The 21883-nt window shown below is 43.6% G+C and overlaps 1 long non-coding RNA gene across 1 annotated transcript in view; it reads left to right on the top strand.

The window, feature by feature from the left end:
• Nucleotides 1-21883, top strand: part of LOC307181498 — a 1015396-nt gene that overhangs the window by 241250 nt on the left and 752263 nt on the right. The gene's annotated exons all lie outside the window — the stretch shown is intronic.

Here is a 21883-nt window from a genome sequence, read left to right as displayed (position 1 = left end):
AAGGAAGAATACCTTAAACCTGGGTAGTTGAAACCCGTGGAATGGGTACCATGCAATATGACTTCAAAGGGTCTTCATTTCCTCACCGAACCTCTCCAATCCTATCACTGCTGTGTTTATGCCCCTGTACACATGCTTGATTCCCTTTCGGAGACATAGCAATCCATAGGTTTTAAGATACTTACTAGTCAGGTACATTCTTAGGCGTTTAATATGCGGTGTTGAGTCCATTTCATTGAGCAAGGAGTAGCTCTTGTCTATTCCATATTTGGCTTAAGGAACTTTATCTGTGCTCATTTCAATCTCTGGTTTTATGCAGCACCCCAACTCACCTTTACCCTTAAGCAAGCATAAGTTGGTTTTCTAAATTTGAGACCCTGTTCTGTTCTGTAATTCATTTCCTGTGTAGCCAAGTTTATTCCGTATATTACTGATATCTTATGATGTTTCTTTTTCTGTGTGACTTATTTCAGTTAGAATCATCGTACCTGAATCCATTCATTGTGCTGCTAAGGGCCTGATGACATAGATTTCACTGCTGAGTGATACTGCATTGTACGTAAGTACCGCAAGTTCTTTATCCATTTTTCACTTTCTGTGATATTTAACTTGTACGGTAAACGAGGTTCTTGTTAACAGAGGCGTCCCAAACTTTGGGGTGGCTGTGTCTTTTTGATTTTAATTTCCCTAAGCTATAGGACCATAAGTGGAAGTGCCCTAGGCTCTGTTGCTTTGTTTTTAGATGTTTCAGGAAACACCATACACTTCTGCGGAGTGTCTGTTGGCAATTTACATCCCGCCCATCAGCATAACAAGGCTCCCAGTTCTCCATGGCCTGTCCTGCCTTTCTGGATTTTACACTTTTTTCAGATGGCCCTTTTGACCAGGGGGAAGTGAGACTTCATTGTAGTGCAGATTTCCTTTGCAAGCTTGCTTGGTTGGCCAAAAAGGGCGTATGCGTTTTTTCCTGAATATATTTAGGAAAAAACGCATACGCCCTTTTTGGCCAAGTGCATCATTGTGGACGTTCTGCCTCTTTTCCTATGCTTTCAATGCAATTCCAGTCTACCTCCTGAAATCGGTTTCCTGCAATTCTGCCCCGCTTTCAAGTCCTCTTGGCAGCCTTACTTCAGTATATTTTTGGATGATAGCTGTCATTTATAACTCTGCAGGTTTGTGAATAACAGTGCCCCTGAGCTCCTTTCTTCAACTCGCTTTCTTGTGAGCTGGCCGCAACACCGCAGGATGGCTTCAGGCCCTAATCTGGTTCCAGCACGGCACGCTGAGCCTTTGGTTAATTCCTCTTCCTGCTGGGAAATGAGAGTTAAATTTGCCCGTCCAGACACCTCCAGCTAGTCTGTCATTGGTTCTCGCTATTCCTGTTCATCTTCCGCAGAAATTGGAAACTGGGCCAAACAGGAGGTTAAAGGGACTGACTCTCCAAGTCGGGAGAGTGTTAGTAAAGCGTCTGGAATGTTGCACCCGAGTACCAGGGTACGAAATCTGAGACATATTTGAACACGTCTCCCGATCACATGGTTGATCATACTCTAGGTTCCACATGCATGTTTTAGCTGAAGGAAGAATACCTTAAAACTGGGTAGGTGAAACCCGTGGAATGGGTACCATGCAATATGACTTCAAAGGGTCTTCATTTGCTCACCGAACCTCTCCAATCCTATCACTGCTGCGTTTATGCCCCTGTACACACGCTTGATTCTCTTTTGGAGACATAGCAATCCATAGGTTTTAAGATACATACTAGTCAGGTACATTCTTAGGCGTTTAATATGCGGTGTTGAGTCCATTTCGTTGAGCAAGGAGTAGCTCTTGTCTATTCCATATTTGGCTTAAGGAACTTTATCTGTGCTCATTTCAATCTCTGGTTTTATGCAGCTCCCCAACTCACCTTTCCCCTTAAGCAAGCATAAGTTGGTTTTCTAAATTTGAGACCCTGTTCTGTTCTGTAATTCAGTTCCTGCGTAGCCAAGTTTACATTCCGTGTATTACTGATATCTTATGATGTTTCTTTTTCTGTGTGACTTATTTCAGTTAGAATCATCGTACCTGAATCCACTCATTGTGCTGCTAAGGGCCTGATGACATAGATTTCATTGCTGAGTGATACTGCATTGTACGTAAGTACCACAAGTTCTTTATCCATTTTTCACTTTCTGCGATGTTGAACTTGTACTGTAAACGAGGTTCTTGTAAACAGAGGCGTCCCAAATTTTGGGGTGGCTGTGTCTTTTTGATTTAAATTTCCCTAAGCTATGGGACCATAAGTGGAAGTGCCCTAGGCTCTGTTGCTTTGTTTTTTAGATGTTTCAGGAAACACCATACACTTCTCCCGAGTGTCTGTTGGCAATTTAAATCCCGCCCATCAGCATAACAAGGCTCCCAGTTCTCCATGGCCTGTCCTGCCTTTCTGGATTTTACACTTTTTTCAGATGGCCCTTTTGACCGGGTGGAAGTGAGACTTCATTGTAGTGCAGGTTTCCTTTGCAAGCTTGCTTGGTTGGCCAAAAAGGGCGTATGCGTTTTTTCCTGAATATATTCAGGAAAAAACGCATACACCCTTTTTGGCCAAGTGCATCATTGTGGACGTTCTGCCTCTTTTCCTATGCTTTCAATGCAATTCCAGTCTACCTCCTGAAATCGGTTTCCTGCAATTCTGCCCCGCTTTCAAGTCCTCTTGGCAGCCTTACTTCAGTCTATTTTTGGACGATAGCTGTCATTTATAACTCTGCAGGTTTGTGAATTACAGTGTCCCTGAGCTCCTTTCTTCAACTCGCTTTCTTGTGAGCTGGCCGCAACACCGCAGGATGGCTTCAGGCCCTAATCTGGTTCCGGCACGGCATGCTGAGTCTTTGGTTATTTCCTCTTCCTGGTGGGAAATGAGAGTTAAATTTGCCCGTCCAGACACCTCCAGCTAGTCTCTCATTGGTTCTCCCTATTCCTGTTCATCTTCCACAGAAATTGCAAACTGGGCCAAACAGGAGGTTAAAGGCGCTGACTCTCCAAGGGGGAGAGTGTTAGTAAAGCGTCTGGAATGTTGCACCCGAGTACCAGGGGAGGAAAACTGAGACATATTTGAACACGTCTCCCGTTCACATGGTTGATCATACTCTGGGTTCCACATGCATGTTTTAGCTGAAGGAAGAATACCTTAAAACTGGAGAGTTGAGACCCGTGGAATGGGTACCATGCAATATGACTTCAAAGGTCTTCATTTGCTCACTGAACCTCTCCAATCCTATCACTGCTGCGTTTATGTCCCTGTACACACGCTTGATTCTCTTTTGGAGACATAGCAATCCATAGGTTTTAAGATACTTACTAGTCAGGTACATTCTTAGGCGTTTAATATGGGGTGTTGAGTCCATTTCGTTGAGCAAGGAATAGCTCTTGTCTATTCCATATTTGGCTTAAGGAACTTTATCTGTGCTCATTTCAATCTCTGGTTTTATGCAGCACCCCAACTCACCTTTCCCCTTAAGCAAGCATAACTTGGTTTTCTAAATTTGAGACCCTGTTCTGTTTTGGAATTCAGTTCCTGGGTAGCCAAGTTTACATTCCGTGTATTAGTGATATCTTATGATGTTTCTTTTTCTGTGTGACTTATTTTAGTTAGAATCATCGTACCTGAATCCACTCATTATGCTGCTACGGGCCTGATGACATAGAATTCATTGCTGAGTGATACTGCATTGTACGTAAGTACCACAAGTTCTTTAACCATTTTTCACTTTCTGCGATATTGAACTTTACGGTAAACGAGGTTCTTGTAAACAGAGGCGTCCCAAACTTTGGGGTGGCTGTGTCTTTTTGATTTTAATTTTCCTAACCTATAGGACCTTAAGTGGAAGTGCCCTAGGCTCTGTTGCTTTGTTTTTTAGATGTTTCAGGAAACACCATACACTTCTCCAGAATGTCTGTTGGCTATGTACATCCCGCCCATCAGCATAACAAGGCTCCCAGTTCTCCATGGCCTGTACTGCCTTTCTGGATTTTACACTTTTTTCAGATGGCCCTTTTGACCGGGGGGAAGTGAGACTTCATTGTACTGCAGATTTCCTTTGCAAGCTTGCTTGGTTGGCCAAAAAGGGCGTATGCGTTTTTTCCTGAATATATTCAGGAAAAAATGCATACGCCCTTTTTGGCCAAGTGCATCATTGTGGACGTTCTGCCTCTTTTCCTATGCTTTCAATGCAATTCCAGTCTACCTCCTGAAATCGGTTTCCTGCAATTCTGCCCCGCTTTCAAGTCCTCTTGGCAGCCTTACTTCAGTATATTTTGGACGATAGCTGTCATTTATTACTCTGCAGGTTTGTGAATTACACTTCCCCTGAGCTCCTTTCTTCAACTCGCTTTCTTTTGAGCTGGCCGCAACACCGCAGGATGGCTTCAGGCCCTAATCTGGTTCCGGCACGGCATGCTGAGCCTTTGGTTAATTCCTCTACCTGGTGGGAAATGAGAGTTAAATTTACCCGTCCAGACACCTCCAGCTAGTCTCTCATTGGTTCTCGCTATTCCTGTTCATCTTCCGCAGAAATTGAAAACTGGGCCAAACAGGAGGTTAAAGGGACTGAGTCTCCAAATCGGGAGAGTGTAAGTAAAGTGTCTGGAAAGGTTGCACCCGAGTACCAGGGTACGAAAACTGAGACATATTTGAACACATCTCCCGATCACATGGTTGATCATACTCTAGGTTCCACATGCATGTTTTAGCTGAAGGAAGAATACCTTAAAACTGGAGAGTTGAGACCCGTGTAATGGGTACCATGCAATATGACTTCAAAGGGTCTTCATTTGCTCACCGAACCTCTCCAAGCGTATCACTGCTGCATTAATGCCCCTGTACACACGCTTGATTCTCTTTCGGAGACATAGCAATCCATAGGTTTTAAGATACTTACTAGTCAGGTACATACTTAGGCGTTTAATATGCGGTGTTGAGTCCATTTCGTTGAGCAAGGAGTAGCTCTTGTCTATTCCATATTTGGCTAAAGGAACTTTATCTGTGCTCATTTCAATCTCTGGTTTTATGCAGCACCCCAACTCACTTTTACCCTTAATTAAGCATAAGTTGGTTTTCTAAATTTGAGACCCTGTTCTGTTCTGTAATTCATTTCCTGTGTAGCCAAGTTTATTGCGTGTATTACCGATATCTTATGATGTTTCTTTTTCTGTGTGACTTTTTTCAGTTAGAATCATCATACCTGAATCCACTCATTGTGCTGCTAAGGGCCTGATGACATAGATTTCATTGCTGAGTGATATTGCTTTGTAAGTAAATACCACAACTTCTTTATCCATTTTTCACTTTCTGCGATGTTGAACTTGTACTGTAAACGAGGTTCTTGTAAACAGAGGCGTCCCAAACTTTGGGGTGGCTGTGTCTTTTTGATTTTAATTTCCCTAAGCTATAGGACCATAAGTGGAAGTGCCCTAGGCTCTGTTGCTTTGTTTTTTAGATGTTTCAGGAAACACCATACACTTCTGCGGAGTGTCTGTTGGCAATTTACATCCCGCCCATCAGCATAACAAGGCTCCCAGTTCTCCATGGCCTGTCCTGCCTTTCTGGATTTTACACTTTTTTCAGATGGCCCTTTTGACCAGGGGGAAGTGAGACTTCATTGTAGTGCAGATTTCCTTTGCAAGCTTGCTTGGTTGGCCAAAAAGGGCGTATGCGTTTTTTCCTGAATATATTTAGGAAAAAACGCATACGCCCTTTTTGGCCAAGTGCATCATTGTGGACGTTCTGCCTCTTTTCCTATGCTTTCAATGCAATTCCAGTCTACCTCCTGAAATCGGTTTCCTGCAATTCTGCCCCGCTTTCAAGTCCTCTTGGCAGACTTATTTCAGTATATTTTTGGATTATAGCTGTCATTTATAACTCTGCAGGTTTGTGAATAACAGTGCCCCTGAGCTCCTTTCTTCAACTCGCTTTCTGTTGAGCTGGCCGCAACACCGCAGGATGGCTTCAGGCCCTAATCTGGTTCCCGCACGGCACGCTGAGCCTTTGGTTAATTCCTCTTCCTGGTGGGAAATGAGAGTTAAATTTGCCTGTCCAGACACCTCCAGCTAGTCTGTCATTGGTTCTCGCTATTCCTGTTCATCTTCCGCAGAAATTGGAAACTGGGCCAAACAGGAGGTTAAAGGGACTGACTCTCCAAGTCGGGAGAGTGTTAGTAAAGCGTCTGGAATGTTGCACCCGAGTACCAGGGTACGAAATCTGAGACATATTTGAACACGTCTCCCGATCACATGGTTGATCATACTCTAGGTTCCACATGCATGTTTTAGCTGAAGGAAGAATACCTTAAACCTTGGTAGGTGAAACCCATGGAATGGGTACCATGCAATATGACTTCAAAGGGTCTTCATTTGCTCACCGAACCTCTCCAATCCTATCACTGCTGCGTTTATGCCCCTGTACACACGCTTGATTCTCTTTTGGAGACATAGCAATCCATAGGTTTTAAGATACTTACTAGTCAGGTACATTCTTAGGCGTTTAATATGCGGTGTTGAGTCCATTTCGTTGAGCAAGGAGTAGCTCTTGTCTATTCCATATTTGGCTTAAGGAACTTTATCTGTGCTCATTTCAATCTCTGGTTTTATGCAGCTCCCCAACTCACCTTTCCCCTTAAGCAAGCATAAGTTGGTTTTCTAAATTTGAGACCCTGTTCTGTTCTGTAATTCAGTTCCTGTGTAGCCAAGTTTACATTCCGTGTATTACTGATATCTTATGATGTTTCTTTTTCTGTGTGACTTATTTCAGTTAGAATCATCGTACCTGAATCCACTCATTGTGCTGCTAAGGGCATGATGACATAGATTTCATTGCTGAGTGATACTGCATTGTACGTAAGTACCACAAGTTCTTTATCCATTTTTCACTTTCTGCGATGTTGAACTTGTACTGTAAACGAGGTTCTTGTAAACAGAGGCGTCCCAAATTTTGGGGTGGCTGTGTCTTTTTGATTTAAATTTCCCTAAGCTATGGGACCATAAGTGGAAGTGCCCTAGGCTCTGTTGCTTTGTTTTTTAGATGTTTCAGGAAACACCATACACTTCTCCCGAGTGTCTGTTGGCAATTTACATCCCGCCCATCAGCATAACAAGGCTCCCAGTTCTCCATGGCCTGTCCTGCCTTTCTGGATTTTACACTTTTTTCAGATGGCCCTTTTGACCGGGTGGAAGTGAGACTTCATTGTAGTGCAGGTTTCCTTTGCAAGCTTGCTTGGTTGGCCAAAAAGGGCGTATGCGTTTTTTCCTGAATATATTCAGGAAAAAACGCATACGCCCTTTTTGGCCAAGTGCATCATTGTGAACGTTCTGCCTCTTTTCCTATGCTTTCAATGCAATTCCAGTCTACCTCCTGAAATCGGTTTCCTGCAATTCTGCCCCGCTTTCAAGTCCTCTTGACAGCCTTACTTCAGTCTATTTTTGGACGATAGCTGTCATTTATAACTCTGCAGGTTTGTGAATTACAGTGCCCCTGAGCTCCTTTCTTCAACTCGCTTTCTTGTGAGCTGGCGCCAACACCGCAGGATGGCTTCAGGCCCTAATCTGGTTCCGGCACGGCATGCTGAGTCTTTGGTTATTTCCTCTTCCTGGTGGGAAATGAGAGTTAAATTTGCCCATCCAGACACCTCTAGCTAGTCTCTCATTGGTTCTCCCTATTCCTGTTCATCTTCCACAGAAATTGCAAACTGGGCCAAACAGTAGGTTAAAGGCGCTGACTCTCCAAGGGGGAGAGTGTTAGTAAAGCGTCTGGAATGTTGCACCCGAGTACCAGGGGAGGAAAACTGAGACATATTTGAACACGTCTCCCGTTCACATGGTTGATCATACTCTGGGTTCCACATGCATGTTTTAGCTGAAGGAAGAATACCTTAAACCTGGAGAGTTGAGACCCGTGGAATGGGTACCATGCAATATGACTTCAAAGGTCTTCATTTGCTCACTGAACCTCTCCAATCCTATCACTGCTGCATTTATGCCCCTGTACACACGCTTGATTCTCTTTTGGAGACATAGCAATCCATAGGTTTTAAGATACTTACTAGTCAGGTACATTCTTAGGCGTTTAATATGGGGTGTTGAGTCCATTTCGTTGAGCAAGGAGTAGCTCTTGTCTATTCCATATTTGGCTTAAGGAATTTTATCTGTGCTCATTTCAATTTCTGGTTTTATGCAGCACCCCAACTCACCTTTCCCCTTAAGCAAGCATAAGTTGGTTTTCTAAATTTGAGACCATGTTCTGTTTTGGAATTCAGTTCCTGTGTAGCCAAGTTTACATTCCGTGTATTACTGATATCTTATGATGTTTCTTTTTCTGTGTGACTTATTTCAGTTAGAATCATCGTACCTGAATCCACTCATTATGCTGCTACGGGCCTGATGACATAGATTTCATTGCTGTGTGATACTGCATTGTACGTAAGTACCACAAGTTCTTTATCCATTTTTCACTTTCTGTGATATTGAACTTGTACGGTAAACGAGGTTCTTGTAAACAGAGGCGTCCCAAACTTTGGGGTGGCTGTGTCTTTTTGATTTTAATTTCCCTAAACTATAGGACCATAAGTGGAAGAGCCCTAGGCTCTGTTGCTTTGTTTTTTAGATGTTTCAGGAAACACCGTACACTTCTCCGGAGTGTCTGTTGGCAATTTACATCCCGCCCATCAGCATAACAAGGCTCCCAGTTTTCCATGGCCTGTCCTGCCTTTCTGGATTTTACACTTTTTACAGATGGCCCTTTTGACTGGGGGGGAAGTGAGACTTCATTGTAGTGCAGATTTCCTTTGCAAGCTTGCTTGGTTGGCCAAAAAGGGCGTATGCGTTTTTTCCTGAATATATTCAGGAAAAAACGCATACGCCCTTTTTGGCCAAGTGCATCATTGTGGACGTTCTGCCTCTTTTCCTATGCTTTCAATGCAATTCCAGTCTACCTCCTGAAATCGGTTACCTGCAATTTTGCCCGGCTTTCAAGTCCTCTTGGCAGCCTTACTTCAGTATATTTTTGGACGATAGCTGTCATTTATAACTCTGCAGGTTTGTGAATTACAGTGCCCCTGAGCTCCTTTCTTCAACTCGCTTTTTTGTGTCCTGGCCGCAACACAGCAGGATGGCTTCAAGCCCTAATCTGGTTCCCGCACGGCACGCTGAGCCTTTGGTTAATTCCTCTTCCTGGTGGGAAATGAGAGTTAAATTTGCCCGTCCAGACACCTCCAGCTAGTCTCTCATTGGTTCTCGCTATCCCTGTTCATCTTCCGCAGCAATTGCAAACTGGGCCAAACAGGAGGTTAAAGGGACTGACTCTCCAAGTAGGGAGAGTGTTAGTAAAGCGCCTGGAATGTTGCACCCGAGTACCAGGGTACGAAAACTGAGACATATTTGAACAAGTCTCCCGATCACATGGTTGATCATACTCTAGGTTCCACATGCATGTTTTAGCTGAAGGAAGAATACCTTAAACCTGGAGAGTTGAAACCCGTGGAATGGGTACCATGCAATATGACTTCAAAGGGTCTTCATTTGCTCACCGAACCTCTCCAATCCTATCAGTGCTGCGTTTATGCCCCTGTACACATGCTTGATTCTCTTTCGGAGACATAGCAATCCATAGGTTTTAAGATACTTACTAGTCAGGTACATTCTTAGGCGTTTAATATGCGGTGTTGAGTCCATTTCATTGAGCAAGGAGTAGCTCTTGTCTATTCCATATTTGGCTTAAGGAACTTTATCTGTGCTCATTTCAATCTCTGGTTTTATGCAGCACCCCAACTCACCTTTACCCTTAAGCAAGCATAAGTTGGTTTTCTAAATTTGAGACCCTGTTCTGTTCTGTAATTCAGTTCCTGTGTAGCCAAGTTTACATTCTGTGTATTACTGATATCTTATGATGTTTCTTTTTCTGTGTGACTTATTTCAGTTAGAATCATCATACCTGAATCCACTCATTGTGCTGCTAAGGGCCTGATGTCATAGAATTCATTGCTGAGTGATATTGCTTTGTAAGTAAATACCACAACTTCTTTATCCATTTTTCACTTTCTGCAATGTTGAACTTGTACTGTAAACGACGTTCTTGTAAACAGAGGCGTCCCAAACTTTGGGGTGGCTGTGTCTTTTTGATTTTAATATCCCTAAGCTATAGGACCATAAGTGGAAGTGCCCTAGGCTCTGTTGCTTTGTTTTTTAGATGTTTCAGGAAGCACTATACACTTCTCCCAAGTGTCTGTTTGGGAGTTTTTTTACATCCCGCCCATCAGCATAACAAGGCTCCCAGTTTTCCATGGCCTGTCCAGCCTTTCTGGATTTTACACTTTTTTCAGATGGCCCTTTTGACCGGGGGGAAGTGAGACTTCATTGTAGTGCAGATTTCCTTTGCAAGCTTGCTTGGTTGGCCAAAAAGGGCGTATGCGTTTTTTCCTGAATATATTCAGGAAAAAACGCATACGCCCTTTTTGGCCAAGTGCATCATTGTGGACGTTCTGCCTCTTTTCCTATGCTTTCAATGCAATTCCAGTCTACCTCCTGAAATCGGTTTCCTGCAATTCTGCCCCGCTTTCAAGTACTCTTGGCAGCCTTACTTCAGTATATTTTTGGACGATAGCTGTCATTTATAACTCTGCAGGATTGTGAATTACAGTGCTCCTGAGCTCCTTTCTTCAACTCGCTTACTTTTGAGCTGGACGCAACACCGCAGGAAAGTTTCAGGCCCTAATCTGGTTCCGGCACGGCAGGCTGAGCCTTTGGTTAATTCCTCTTCCTGGTGGGAAATGAGAGTTAAATTTGCCCGTCCAGACACCTCCAGCTAGTCTCTCATTGGTTCTCGCTATTCCTGTTCATCTACCGCAGAAATTGCAAACTGCGCCAAACAGGAGGTTAAAGGGACTGACTCTCCAAGTGGGGAGAGTGTTAGTAAAGCGTCTGGAATGTTGCACCCGAGTACCCGGGTACGAAATCTGAGACATATTTGAACACGTCTCCCGTTCACATGGTTGATCATACTCTGGTTTCCACATGCATGTTTTAGCTGAAGGAAGAATACCTTAAACCTGGAGAGTTGAGACCCGTGGAATGGGTACCATGCAATATGACTTCAAAGGGTCTTCATTTGCTCACCGAACCTCTCCAATCCTATCACTGCTGCGTTTATGCCCCTGTACACACGGTTGATTCTCTTTTGGAGATATAGCAATCCATAGGTTTTAAGATACTTACTAGTCAGGTACATTCTTAGGCGTTTAATATGGGGTGTTGTGTCCATTTCGTTGACAAAGGAGTAGCTCTTGTCTATTCCATATTTGGCTTAAGGAACTTTATCTGTGCTCATTTCAATCTCTGGTTTTATGCAGCACCCCAAATCACCTTTCCCCTTAAGCAAGCATAAGTTGGTTTTCTAAATTTGAGACCCTGTTCTGTTTTGGAATTCAGTTCCTGTGTAGCCAAGTTTACATTCCGTGTATTACTGATATCTTATGATGTTTCTTTTTCTGTGTGACTTATTTCAGTTAGAATCATCATACCTGAATCCACTCATTGTGCAGCTAAGGGCCTGATGACATAGATTTCATTGCTGAGTGATATTGCTTTGTAAGTAAATACCACAACTTCTTTATCCATTTCTCACTTTCTGCGATGTTGAAGTTGTACTGTAAACGAGGTTCTTGTAAATAGAGGCGTCCCAAACTTTGGGGTGGCTGTGTCTTTTTGATTTTAATTTCCCTAAGCTATAGGACCATAAGTGGAAGTGCACTAGGCTCTGTTGCTTTGTTTTTTACATGTTTCAGGAAACACCATACACTTCTCCCGAGTGTCTGTTGGCAATTTACATCCCGCCCATCAGCATAACAAGGCTCCCAGTTCTCCATGGCCTGTCCTGCCTTTCTGGATTTTACACTTTTTTCAGATGGCCCTTTTGACCGGGGGGAAGTGAGACTTCATTGTACTGCAGATTCCCTTTGCAAGCTTGCTTGGTTGGCCAAAAAGGGCGTATGCGTTTTTTCCTGAATATATTCAGGAAAAAACGCATATGCCCTTTTTGGCCAAGTGCATCATTGTGGACGTTCTGCCTCTTTTCCTATGCTTTCAATGCAATTCCAGTCTACCTCCTGAAATCGGGTTCCTGCAATTCTGCCCCACTTTCAAGTCCTCTTGGCAGCCTTACTTCAGTATATTTTTGGACGATAGCTGTCATTTATAACTCTGCAGGTTTGTGAATTACAGTGCCCCTGAGCTCCTTTCTTCAACTCGCTTTCTTTTGAGCTGGCCGCAACACCGCAGGATGGCTTCAGGCCCTAATCTGGTTCCGGCACGGCACGCTGAGCCTTTGGTTATTTCCTCTTCCTGGTGGGAAATGAGAGTTAAATTTTCCCGTCCAGACACCTCCAGCTAGTCTCTCATTGGTTCTCCCTATTCCTGTTCATCTTCCGCTGAAATTTCAAACTGGGCCAAACAGGAGGTTAAAGGCGCTGACTCTCCAAGTGGGGAGAGTGTTAGTAAAGCGTCTGGAATGTTGCACGCGAGTACCAGGGGAGGAAAACTGACACATATTTGAACACGTCTCCCGATCACATGGTTGATCATACTCTAGGTTCCACATGCATGTTTTAGCTGAAGGAAGAATACCTTAAACCTGGAGAGTTGAAACCCGTGGAATGGGTACCATGCAATATGACTTCAAAGGGTCTTCATTTGCTCACCGAATCTCTCCAATCCTATCAGTGCTGTGTTTATGCCCCTGTACACATGCTTGATTCTCTTTCGGAGACATAGCAATCCATAGGTTTTAAGATACTTACTAGTCAGGTACATTCTTAGGCGTTTAATATGCGGTGTTGAGTCCATTTCGTTGAGCAAGGAGTAGCTCTTGTCTATTCCATATTTGGCTTAAGGAACTTTATCTGTGCTCATTTCAATCTCTGGTTTTATGCAGCACCCCAACTCACCTTTCCCCTTAAGCAAGCATAAGTTGGTTTTCTAAATTTGAGACCCTGTTCTGTTCTGTAATTCAGTTCCTGTGTAGCCAAGTTTACATTCCGTGTATTACTGATATCTTATGATGTTTCTTTTTCTGTGTGACTTATTTCAGTTAGAATCATCATACCTGAATCCACTCATTGTGCTGCTAAGGGCCTGATGACATAGATTTCATTGCTGAGTGATATTGCTTTGTAAATAAGTACCAGAACTTCTTTATCCATTTTTCACTTTCTGCGATGTTGAACTTGTACTGTAAACGAGGTTCTTGTAAACAGAGGCGTCCCAAACTTTGGGGTGGCTGTGTCTTTTTGATTTTAATTTCCCTAAGCTATAGGACCATAAGTGGAAGTGCCCTAGGCTCTGTTGCTTTGTTTTTTACATGTTTCAGGAAACACCATACACTTCTCCCGAGTGTCTGTTGGCAATTTACATCCCGCCCATCAGCATAACAAGGCTCCCAGTTCTCCATGGCCTGTCCTGCCTTTCTGGATTTTACACTTTTTTCAGATGGCTCTTTTGACCGGGGGGAAGTGAGACTTCATTGTACTACAGATTTCCTTTGCAAGCTTGCTTGGTTGGCCAAAAAGGGCGTATGCGTATTTTCCTGAATATATTCAGGAAAAAACGCATACGCCCTTTTTGGCCAAGTGCATCATTGTGGACGTTCTGCCTCTTTTCCTATGCTTTCAATGCAATTCCAGTCTACCTCCTGAAATCGGTTTCCTGCAATTCTGCCCTTCTTTCAAGTCCTCTTGGCAGCCTTACTTCAGTATATTTTTGGATGATAGCTGTCATTTATAACTCTGCAGGTTTGTGAATTACAGTGTCCCTGAGCTCCTTTCTTCAACTCGCTTTCTTGTGAGCTGGCCGCAACACCGCAGGATGGCTTCAGACCCTAATCTGGTTCCGGCACGGCACGCTGAGCCTTTGGTTATTTCCTCTTCCTGGTGGGAAATGAGAGTTAAATTTGCCCGTCCAGACACCTCCAGCTAGTCTCTCATTATGCTCGCTATTCCTGTTCATCTTCCGCAGAAATTGCAAACTGGAACAAACAGTAGGTTAAAGGCGCTGACTCTCCAAGTGGGGAGAGTGTTAGTTAAGCATCTGGAATGTTGCACCCGAGTACCAGGGAGGAACACTGAGACATATTTGAACACGTCTCCCATTCACACGGTTGATCGTACTCTGGGTTCCACATGCATGTTTTAGCTGAAGGAAGAATACCTTAAACCTGGAGAGTTGAGACCCGTGTAATGGAAACCATGCAATATGACTTCAAAGGGTCTTCATTTGCTCACCGAACCTCTCCAATCCTATCACTGCTGCGTTTATGCCCCTGCACACATGCTTGATTCTCTTTTGGAGACATAGCAATCCATAGGTTTTAAGATACTTACTAGTCAGGTACATTCTTAGGCGTTTAATATGCGGTGTTGAGTCCATTTCGTTGAGCAAGGAGTAGCTCTTGTCTATTCCATATTTGGCTTAAGGAACTTTATCTGTGCTCATTTCAATCTCTGGTTTTATGCAGCACCCCAACTCACCTTTCCCCTTAAGCAAGCATAAGTTGGTTTTCTAAATTTGAGACCATGTTCTGTTTTGGAATTCAGTTCCTGTGTAGCCAAGTTTACATTCCGTGTATTACTGATATCTTATGATGTTTCTTTTTCTGTGTGACTTATTTCAGTTAGAATCATCGTACCTGAATCCACTCATTATGCTGCTACGGGCCTGATGACATAGATTTCATTGCTGTGTGATACTGCATTGTACGTAAGTACCACAAGTTCTTTATCCATTTTTCACTTTCTGTGATATTGAACTTGTACGGTAAACGAGGTTCTTGTAAACAGAGGCGTCCCAAACTTTGGGGTGGCTGTGTCTTTTTGATTTTAATTTCCCTAAACTATAGGACCATAAGTGGAAGTGCCCTAGGCTCTGTTGCTTTGTTTTTTAGATGTTTCAGGAAACACCGTACACTTCTCCGGAGTGTCTGTTGGCAATTTACATCCCGCCCATCAGCATAACAAGGCTCCCAGTTTTCCATGGCCTGTCCTGCCTTTCTGGATTTTACACTTTTTACAGATGGCCCTTTTGACTGGGGGGGAAGTGAGACTTCATTGTAGTGCAGATTTCCTTTGCAAGCTTGCTTGGTTGGCCAAAAAGGGCGTATGCGTTTTTTCCTGAATATATTCAGGAAAAAACGCATACGCCCTTTTTGGCCAAGTGCATCATTGTGGACGTTCTGCCTCTTTTCCTATGCTTTCAATGCAATTCCAGTCTACCTCCTGAAATCGGTTACCTGCAATTTTGCCCGGCTTTCAAGTCCTCTTGGCAGCCTTACTTCAGTATATTTTTGGACGATAGCTGTCATTTATAACTCTGCAGGTTTGTGAATTACAGTGCCCCTGAGCTCCTTTCTTCAACTCGCTTTTTTGTGTCCTGGCCGCAACACAGCAGGATGGCTTCAAGCCCTAATCTGGTTCCCGCACGGCACGCTGAGCCTTTGGTTAATTCCTCTTCCTGGTGGGAAATGAGAGTTAAATTTGCCCGTCCAGACACCTCCAGCTAGTCTCTCATTGGTTCTCGCTATCCCTGTTCATCTTCCGCAGCAATTGCAAACTGGGCCAAACAGGAGGTTAAAGGGACTGACTCTCCAAGTAGGGAGAGTGTTAGTAAAGCGCCTGGAATGTTGCACCCGAGTACCAGGGTACGAAAACTGAGACATATTTGAACAAGTCTCCCGATCACATGGTTGATCATACTCTAGGTTCCACATGCATGTTTTAGCTGAAGGAAGAATACCTTAAACCTGGAGAGTTGAAACCCGTGGAATGGGTACCATGCAATATGACTTCAAAGGGTCTTCATTTGCTCACCGAACCTCTCCAATCCTATCAGTGCTGCGTTTATGCCCCTGTACACATGCTTGATTCTCTTTCGGAGACATAGCAATCCATAGGTTTTAAGATACTTACTAGTCAGGTACATTCTTAGGCGTTTAATATGCGGTGTTGAGTCCATTTCATTGAGCAAGGAGTAGCTCTTGTCTATTCCATATTTGGCTTAAGGAACTTTATCTGTGCTCATTTCAATCTCTGGTTTTATGCAGCACCCCAACTCACCTTTACCCTTAAGCAAGCATAAGTTGGTTTTCTAAATTTGAGACCCTGTTCTGTTCTGTAATTCAGTTCCTGTGTAGCCAAGTTTACATTCTGTGTATTACTGATATCTTATGATGTTTCTTTTTCTGTGTGACTTATTTCAGTTAGAATCATCATACCTGAATCCACTCATTGTGCTGCTAAGGGCCTGATGTCATAGAATTCATTGCTGAGTGATATTGCTTTGTAAGTAAATACCACAACTTCTTTATCCATTTTTCACTTTCTGCAATGTTGAACTTGTACTGTAAACGACGTTCTTGTAAACAGAGGCGTCCCAAACTTTGGGGTGGCTGTGTCTTTTTGATTTTAATATCCCTAAGCTATAGGACCATAAGTGGAAGTGCCCTAGGCTCTGTTGCTTTGTTTTTTAGATGTTTCAGGAAGCACCATACACTTCTCCCAAGTGTCTGTTTGGGAGTTTTTTTACATCCCGCCCATCAGCATAACAAGGCTCCCAGTTTTCCATGGCCTGTCCAGCCTTTCTGGATTTTACACTTTTTTCAGATGGCCCTTTTGACCGGGGGGAAGTGAGACTTCATTGTAGTGCAGATTTCCTTTGCAAGCTTGCTTGGTTGGCCAAAAAGGGCGTATGCGTTTTTTCCTGAATATATTCAGGAAAAAACGCATACGCCCTTTTTGGCCAAGTGCATCATTGTGGACGTTCTGCCTCTTTTCCTATGCTTTCAATGCAATTCCAGTCTACCTCCTGAAATCGGTTTCCTGCAATTCTGCCCCGCTTTCAAGTCCTCTTGGCAGCCTTACTTCAGTATATTTTTGGACGATAGCTGTCATTTATAACTCTGCAGGATTGTGAATTACAGTGCTCCTGAGCTCCTTTCTTCAACTCGCTTACTTTTGAGCTGGACGCAACACCGCAGGAAAGTTTCAGGCCCTAATCTGGTTCCGGCACGGCAGGCTGAGCCTTTGGTTAATTCCTCTTCCTGGTGGGAAATGAGAGTTAAATTTGCCCGTCCAGACACCTCCAGCTAGTCTCTCATTGGTTCTCGCTATTCCTGTTCATCTACCGCAGAAATTGCAAACTGCGCCAAACAGGAGGTTAAAGGGACTGACTCTCCAAGTGGGGAGAGTGTTAGTAAAGCGTCTGGAATGTTGCACCCGAGTACCCGGGTACGAAATCTGAGACATATTTGAACACGTCTCCCGTTCACATGGTTGATCATACTCTGGGTTCCACATGCATGTTTTAGCTGAAGGAAGAATACCTTAAACCTGGAGAGTTGAGACCCGTGGAATGGGTACCATGCAATATGACTTCAAAGGGTCTTCATTTGCTCACCGAACCTCTCCAATCCTATCACTGCTGCGTTTATGCCCCTGTACACACGGTTGATTCTCTTTTGGAGATATAGCAATCCATAGGTTTTAAGATACTTACTAGTCAGGTACATTCTTAGGCGTTTAATATGGGGTGTTGTGTCCATTTCGTTGACAAAGGAGTAGCTCTTGTCTATTCCATATTTGGCTTAAGGAACTTTATCTGTGCTCATTTCAATCTCTGGTTTTATGCAGCACCCCAACTCACCTTTCCCCTTAAGCAAGCATAAGTTGGTTTTCTAAATTTGAGACCCTGTTCTGTTTTGGAATTCAGTTCCTGTGTAGCCAAGTTTACATTCCGTGTATTACTGATATCTTATGATGTTTCTTTTTCTGTGTGACTTATTTCAGTTAGAATCATCATACCTGAATCCACTCATTGTGCAGCTAAGGGCCTGATGACATAGATTTCATTGCTGAGTGATATTGCTTTGTAAGTAAATACCACAACTTCTTTATCCATTTCTCACTTTCTGCGATGTTGAAGTTGTACTGTAAACGAGGTTCTTGTAAATAGAGGCGTCCCAAACTTTGGGGTGGCTGTGTCTTTTTGATTTTAATTTCCCTAAGCTATAGGACCATAAGTGGAAGTGCACTAGGCTCTGTTGCTTTGTTTTTTACATGTTTCAGGAAACACCATACACTTCTCCCGAGTGTCTGTTGGCAATTTACATCCCGCCCATAAGCATAACAAGGCTCCCAGTTCTCCATGGCCTGTCCTGCCTTTCTGGATTTTACACTTTTTTCAGATGGCCCTTTTGACCGGGGGGAAGTGAGACTTCATTGTACTGCAGATTCCTTTTGCAAGCTTGCTTGGTTGGCCAAAAAGGGCGTATGCGTTTTTTCCTGAATATATTCAGGAAAAAACGCATACGCCCTTTTTGGCCAAGTGCATCATTGTGGACGTTCTGCCTCTTTTCCTATGCTTTCAATGCAATTCCAGTCTACCTCCTGAAATCGGGTTCCTGCAATTCTGCCCCACTTTCAAGTCCTCTTGGCAGCCTTACTTCAGTATATTTTTGGACGATAGCTGTCATTTATAACTCTGCAGGTTTGTGAATTACAGTGCCCCTGAGCTCCTTTCTTCAACTCGCTTTCTTTTGAGCTGGCCGCAACACCGCAGGATGGCTTCAGGCCCTAATCTGGTTCCGGCACGGCACGCTGAGCCTTTGGTTATTTCCTCTTCCTGGTGGGAAATGAGAGTTAAATTTTCCCGTCCAGACACCTCCAGCTAGTCTCTCATTGGTTCTCCCTATTCCTGTTCATCTTCCGCTGAAATTTCAAACTGGGCCAAACAGGAGGTTAAAGGCGCTGACTCTCCAAGTGGGGAGAGTGTTAGTTAAGCATCTGGAATGTTGCACCCGAGTACCAGGGAGGAACACTGAGACATATTTGAACACGTCTCCCATTCACACGGTTGATCGTACTCTGGGTTCCACATGCATGTTTTAGCTGAAGGAAGAATACCTTAAACCTTGAGAGTTGAGACCCGTGTAATGGAAACCATGCAATATGACTTCAAAGGGTCTTCATTTGCTCACCGAACCTCTCCAATCCTATCACTGCTGCGTTTATGCCCCTGCACACATGCTTGATTCTCTTTTGGAGACATAGCATTCCATAGGTTTTAAGATACTTACTAGTCAGGTACATTCTTAGGCGTTTAATATGCGGTGTTGAGTCCATTTCGTTGAGCAAGGAGTAGCTCTTGTCTATTCCATATTTGGCTTAAGGAACTTTATCTGTGCTCATTTCAATCTCTGGTTTTATGCAGCACCCCAACTCACCTTTACCCTTAAGCAAGCATAAGTTGGTTTTCTAAATTTGAGACCCTGTTCTGTTTTGGAATTCAGTTCCTGTGTAGCCAAGTTTACATTCCATGTATTACTGATATCTTATGATGTTTCTTTTTCTGTGTGACTTATTTCAGTTAGAATCATCATACCTGAATCCACTCATTGTGCTGCTAAGGGCCTGATGACATAGATTTCATTGCTGAGTGATATTGCTTTGTAAGTAAATACCACAACTTCTTTATCCATTTTTCACTTTCTGCGATGTTGAACTTGTACTGTAAACGAGGTTCTTGTAAACAGAGGTGTCCCAAACTTTGGGGTGGCTGTATCTTTTTGATTTTAATTTCCCTAAGCTATAGGACCATAATTGGAAGTGCCCTAGGCTCTGTTGCTTTGTTTTTTAGATGTTTCAGGAAACACCATACACTTCTCCCGAGTGTCTGTTGGCAAGTTACATCCCGCCCATCAGCATAACAAGGCTCCCAGTTCTCCATGGCCTGTCCTGCCTTTCTGGATTTTACACATTTTTCAGATGGCCCTTTTGACCGGGGGGAAGTGAGACTTCATTGTAGTGCAGATTTCCTTTGCAAGCTTGCTTGGTTGGCCAAAAAGGGCGTATGCGTTTTTTCCTGAATATATTCAGGAAAAAACGCATACGCCCTTTTTGGCCAAGTGCATCATTGTGGACGTTCTGCCTCTTTTCCTATGCTTTCAATGCAATTCCAGTCTACCTCCTGAAATCGGTTTCCTGCAATTCTGCCCCGCTTTCAAGTCCTCTTGGCAGCCTTATTTCAGTATATTTTTGGATGATAGCTGTCATTTATAACTCTGCAGGTTTGTGAATTACAGTGCCCCTGAGCTCCTTTCTTCAACTCGCTTTCTTGTGAGCTGGCCGCAACACCGCAGGATGGCTTCAGGCCCTAATCTGGTCCCGGCACGGCACGCTGAGCCTTTGGTTAATTCCTCTTCCTGGTGGGAAATGAGAGTTAAATTTACCCGTCCAGACACCTCCAGCTAGTCTCTCATTGGTTCTCGCTATTCCTGTTCATCTTCCGCAGAAATTGCAAACTGGGCCAAACAGGAGGTTAAAGGGACTGACTCTCCAAGTGGGGAGAGTGTTAGTAAAGCGTCTGGAATGTTGCACCCGAGTACCAGGGGAGGAAAACTGAGACATATTTGAACACGTCTCCCGATCACATGGTTGATCATACTCTAGGTTCCACATGCATGTTTTAGCTGAAGGAAGAATACCTTAAACCTGGGTAGTTGAAACCCGTGGAATGGGTACCATGCAATATGACTTCAAAGGGTCTTCATTTGCTCACCGAACCTCTCCAATCCTATCACTGCTGCGTTTATGTCCCTGTACACATGTTTGATTCTCTTTCGGAGACATAGCAATCCATAGGTTTTAAGATACTTACTAGTCAGGTACATTCTTAGGCGTTTAATATGCGGTGTTGAGTCCATTTCGTTGAGCAAGGAGTAGCTCTTGTCTATTCCATATTTGGCTTAAGGAACTTTATCTGTGCTCATTTCAATCTCTGGTTTTATGCAGCACCCCAACTCACCTTTCCCCTTAAGCAAGCATAAGTTGGTTTTCTAAATTTGAGACCCTGTTCTGTTCTGTAATTCAGTTCCTGTGTAGCCAAGTTTACATTCCGTGTAGTACTGATATCTTATGATGATTCTTTTTCTGTGTGACTTATTTCAGTTAGAATCATCATACCTGAATCAACTCATTGTGCTGCTAAGAGCCTGATGACATAGAGTTCATGGCTGAGTGATATTGCTTTGTAAGTAAATACCACAACTTCTTTATCCATTTTTCACTTTCTGTGATATTGAACTTGTACGGTAAACGAGGTTCTTGTAAACAGAGGCGTCCCAAACTTTGGGGTGGCTGTGTCTTTTTGATTTTAATTTCCCTAAGCTATAGGACCATAAGTGGAAGTGACCTTGGCTCTGTTGCTTTGTTTTTTAGATGTTTCAGGAAACACCATACACTTCTCCCGAGTGTCTGTTGGCAATTTACATCCCGCCCATCAGCATAACAAGGCTCCCAGTTCTCCATGGCCTGTCCTGCCTTTCTGGATTTTACACTTTTTTCAGATGGCCCTTTTGACCGCGGGGAAGTGAGACTTCATTGTAGTGCAGATTTCCTTTGCAAGTTTGCTTGGTTGGCCAAAAAGGGCGTATGCGTATTTTCCTGAATATATTCAGGAAAAAACGCATACGCCCTTTTTGGCCAAGTGCATCATTGTGGACGTTCTGCCTCTTTTCCTATGCTTTCAATGCAATTCCAGTCTACCTCCTGAAATCGGTTTCCTGCAATTCTGCGCCGCTTTCAAGTCCTCTTGGCAGCCTTACTTCAGTATATTTTTGGACGATAGCTGTCATTTATATCTCTGCAGGTTTGTGAATTACAGTGCCCCTGAGCTCCTTTCTTCAACTCGCTTTCTTTTGAGCTGGCCGCAACACCGCAGGATGGCTTCCGGCCCTAATCTGGTTCCAGCATGGCACGTTGAGCCTTTGGTTATTTCCTCTTCCTGGTGGGAAATGAGAGTTAAATTTGCCCGTCCA

Source organism: Stenella coeruleoalba (assembly GCF_951394435.1).
Source record: "Stenella coeruleoalba genome assembly, contig: scaffold_31, whole genome shotgun sequence".
NCBI classification, from domain to species: Eukaryota; Metazoa; Chordata; class Mammalia; order Artiodactyla; family Delphinidae; genus Stenella; species Stenella coeruleoalba.
The sequence above is the reverse complement of the archived record's forward strand: the minus strand, read 5'-3'. Positions and strand labels throughout refer to the sequence as shown.